Source organism: Phyllobates terribilis, unplaced genomic scaffold, assembly GCF_046119375.1.
Source record: "Phyllobates terribilis strain yellow unplaced genomic scaffold, ASM4611937v1 Scaffold_2582__1_contigs__length_122052, whole genome shotgun sequence".
Classification (NCBI taxonomy): Eukaryota; Metazoa; Chordata; class Amphibia; order Anura; family Dendrobatidae; genus Phyllobates; species Phyllobates terribilis.
The window spans coordinates 2734-7500 of NW_027365339.1; positions in this window are offsets into that span (position 1 = coordinate 2734).

Consider the following 4767-nt stretch of genomic DNA (forward strand, 5'->3'; position numbering starts at 1 on the left):
ATGTCGCGTCCCAGCTGGCCGGGGGGGGGGGGGGACGGACACCACCACCACCAGCAGCCGCGTCCCAGCGGGCCAGGGAGGACGACACCACCACCAGCAGCCGCGTCCCAGCCGGCCAGGTGGGAGACGGTCTCTGCTGGCTCACGCCATACACATACACACATATACATATATACTCAAACCAAGGAAGAAGAGGGTAGCCGGGTTGCATTATACTACTTAACCGGAATTACTCAAAATGAAGGGACTTTGTCGTTTTTTAGACCCTGGTCACTCCCACTGTCAGAGGTGCGGGCATCCAGGTGTCCGGAATAGGGGGTGCGGGCATCCAGGTGTCCGGAGTGGGGTCAATAAACTTTGGGTACATCCGGTTAACATCTGTACCATGTTCTGCTAAGTAACGGGATTAGGGTGAATAAACTTTGGGTACATCCGGTTAACATCTGTACCATGTTCGGCTAAGTAACGGGATTAGGGTCAATAAACTTTGGGTACATCCGGTTAACATCTGCACCATGTTCTGGTAAGTAACGGGATTAGGGTGAATAAACTTTGGGTACATCCGGTTAACATCTGCACCATGTTCTGGTAAGTAACGGGATTAGGGTGAATAAACTTTGGGTACATCCGGTTAACATCTGTACCATGTTCTGCTAAGTAACGGGATTAGGGTGAATAAACTTTGGGTACATCCGGTTAACATCTGCACCATGTTCTGCTAAGTAACGGGATTAGGGTGAATAAACTTTTGGTACATCCGGTTAACATCTGTACCATGTTCGGCTAAGTAACGGTATTAGGGTCAATAAACTTTGGGTACATCCGGTTAACATCTGTACTATGTTCTGCTAAGTAACCGGATTTACTTAAAATGAAGGGACTTTGCCATTTTTTAGACCCTGGGTCACTCTCACTGTCAGAGCTGCGGGCATTCAGGTGTCTGTACCCGCTGGCCAGGGGGGGCGACACCACCACCAGCAGCCGTGTCCCAGCTGACCAGGCGGGACGACACCACCAGCAGCCGCGTCCCATCGGGCCAGGGGGGACACTACCACCAGCAGCCGCATCCCAGCTGGCCAGGGGGGACACCACCACCAGCAGCCGCGTCCCAGCTGGCCAGGGGGGACGACACCACCACCAGCAGCCGCGTCCCAGCTGGCCAGGGGGGACGACACCACCAGCAGCCGCATCCCAACGGGCCAGGGGGGACACTACCACCAGCAGCCGCATCCCAGCTGGCCAGGGGGGACACCACCACCAGCAGCCGCGTCCCAGCGGGCCAGGGAGGACGACACCACCACCAGCAGCCGCGTCCCAGCCGGCCAGGTGGGAGACGGCCTCTGCTGGCTCACGCCATACACATACACACATATACATATATACTCAAACCAAGTTAGAAGAGGATAGCCGGGTTGCGTTATCATGGAGGCTGGAGAGCCGCGTCTCCACAATGCTTCGTTATCTAACTGAAGAAAAAAAAAAAAGGGAAATTAATTTGCCATAATATAAATATATAATGATACAATATATACATATAAGACCACCAGCAGCCGCGTCCCAGCTGGCCAGGGGGGACACCACCACCAGCAGCCGCGTCCCAGCTGGCCAGGCGTGACGACACCACCACCAGCAGCCACGTCCCAGCTGGGCAGGCGGGACGACACCACCACCAGCAGCCGCGTCCCAGCTGGCGAGGGGGGACGACACCACCACCAGCAGCCGCGTCCCAGCTGGACAGCGGGGACGACACCACCACCAGCAGCCAAATCCCAGCTGGCCAGGGGGGACGACACCACCACCAGCAGCCAAGTCCCAGCTGGCCAGGGGGGCGACACCACCAGCAGCCGCGTCCCAGCAGGCCAGGGGGGGAGACACCACCACCAGCAGCCGCGTCCCAGCTGGCCAGGGGGGACGACACCACCACCAGCAGCCGCGTCCCAGCTGGCCAGGGGGGAAGACACCACCACCAGCAGCCGCGTCCCAGCGGGCCAGGGAGGACGACACCACCACCAGCAGCCGCGTCCCAGCTGGCCAGGGGGGACGACACCACCACCAGCAGCCGCGTCCCAGCTGGCCAGGGGGGACGACACCACCACCAGCAGCCGCGTCCCAGCAGGCCAGGGGGGGAGACACCACCACCAGCAGCCGCGTCCCAGCTGGCCAGGGGGGACGACACCACCACCAGCAGCCGCGTCCCAGCTGGCCAGGGGGGACGACACCACCACCAGCAGCCGCGTCCCAGGGAGGACGACACCACCACCAGCAGCCGCGTCCCAGCTGGCCAGGGGGGACGACACCACCACCAGCAGCCGCGTCCCAGCTGGCCAGGGGGGACGACACCACCACCAGCAGCCGCGTCCCGGCTGGCCAGGGGGGACGACACCACCACCAGCAGCCGCGTCCCAGCTGGCCAGGGAGGACGACACCACCACCAGCAGCCGCGTCCCAGCTGGCCAGTTGGGACATACACAAAGAAACACACATACACAGGGAGTAACGCACACAGGAGGAAGACAGCACACATATATATATATTAGATGGTTGCCCGATTCAAACACATCGGGTATTCTAGAATATGTATGTAGTTTATTTATGAAGATTTAAGAATAATGCAATACATGCGGGCGTGCGGCGGTGTAGGTGTGCAGTGGTGTGGTTGTCTGTCACCCTGTGGCTTTGTACTCCTGTAGCTGTGTCCCTCTGTAGCTGTGTCCCTCTGTAGCTGTGTCCCCCTGTGCCTGCTGTCTCCCCCGTGTGCGGTGTCTGTCTGTACCTGCTCCCCATGTCCCCCTGGCTCTGCCTGTGGCCCATATCTCGCTGTCTCTGGCTGTCCCCCGTGTCCCCCTGTCTCTGGCTGTCCCCCGTGTCCCCTAGTGTCTGGCTGCCCCCCCGTGACCCCCTGTCTCTGGCTGTCCCCCGTGACCCCCTGTCTCTGCCTGTCCCCCGTGTCCCCCTGTGTCTCTGGCTGTCCCTCATGTCCCCCTGTCTCTGGCTGTCCCTAGTGTCCCCCTGTGTCTCTGGCTGTCCCTCGTGTCCCCCTGTCTCTGGCTGTCCCCCGTGTCCCCCTGTGGCTCTGGCTGTCCCCCGTGTCCCCCTGTCTCTGGCTGTCCCCAGTGTCCCCCTGTGTCTCTGGCTGTCCCCAGTGTCCCCCTGTGTCTCTGGCTGTCCCCCGTGTCCCCCTGTGTCTCTGGCTGTCCCCCGTGTCCCCCTGTCTCTGGCTGTCCCCCGTGTCCCCCTGTGGCTCTGGCTGTCCCCCCCTGTCTCTGGCTGTCCCCCTGTCTCTGGCTGTCCCCCTGTGGCTCTGGCTGTCCCCCTGTCTCTGGCTGTCCCCCGTGTCCCCCTGTGTCTCTGGCTGTCCCCCTGTCTCTGGCTGTCCCCCGTGTCCCCCTGAGTCTCTGGCTGTCCCCCGTGTCCCCCTGTGTCTCTGGCTGTCCCCCGTGTCCCCCTGTGGCTCTGGCTGTCCCCCGTGTCCCCCTGTCTCTGGCTGTCCCCCGTGTCCCCCTGTGGCTCTGGCTGTCCCCCTGTGTCTCTGGCTGTCCCCCGTGTCCCCCTGTGTCTCTGGCTGTCCCCCGTGTCCCCCTGTGTCTCTGGCTGTCCCCCATGTCTCTGGCTGTCCCCCGTGTCCCCCTGTGACTCTGGCTGTCCCCCTGTCTCTGGCTGTCCCTCATGTCCCCCTGTCTCTGGCTGTCCCCAGTGTCCCCCTGTCTCTGGCTGTCCCCCTGTCTCTGGCTGTCCCCCGTGTCCCCCTGTGGCTCTGGCTGTCCCCCATGTCCCCCTGTGTCTCTGGCTGTCCCCCTGTCTCTGGCTGTCCCCCGTGTCCCCCTGTGGCTCTGGCTGTCCCCCGTGTCCCCCTGTGGCTCTGGCTGTCCCCCTGTGGCTCTGGCTGTCCCCCGTGTCCCCCAGTGTCTCTGGCTGTCCCCCATGTCCCCCTGTGTCTCTGGCTGTCCCCCGTGTCCCCCTGTGTCTCTGGCTGTCCCCCATGTCCCCCTGTGGCTCTGGCTGTCCCCTGTGTCCCCCTGTCTCTGGCTGTCCCCCAGTGTCTCTGCTGCAGGCACCACCCCCCGTCCTCTGCTCCTGTCCTGTAAGCCTCTGCGTCCCTCTAGCCTCGTCCTCTGGCCCTGTCCTGTCCTGTGTGGCCCAGTGTCCCCCTGTTGTGGTGCTTTGCCCCAGTCCTGTTGGGACATAGGATCGTTGAGTGTACCTAACTTAAGGATGACAGCAGCCGGCGGGTATCCGCTGCTCTTTGTCTGCCATTTTCTTCAGTCTCAGCCAATCCAGGAAGGCAGGAAGGGAGAGTTCCGTTCTCCCGCGGAGGCTCTTGGGAGCTGTAGTTCTCCAGGCACTGTCACTGACTCTTCTGGCCTGGGCGTGGACTACATCTCCCAACATGCTGTGCGGCTGCGGCCTCAGCCAGGCAGCTGGCTTCCCAGTAGCGTCACGTCCTCCCGCCCCCAGCCATTCACACAGGGACGGGGAAAGGAGATAACAGTGCAGGCTGGAACATAGAGCTGGCGCCCCCCCTCCCCCACGGCCATTCTACATTGTGCTCCGGACGGGGTCACAAGCAGTTCACACTGTACACGGCCCCCCACATCGAGCCCGCAGCCCGTGCGCGTCCCCTACCGGCCGTTCACGTATTGTACATGGCACCATGAGTGACAAGCCAGCCGGCTCCGAGCCAAACACCCGGACCCCGCCCCCGTCGTGCAACATCCCCGTTTTACGCGATTTGAGGGTCTTTTTAAGTACCTTTATTGCGGCGGCCAT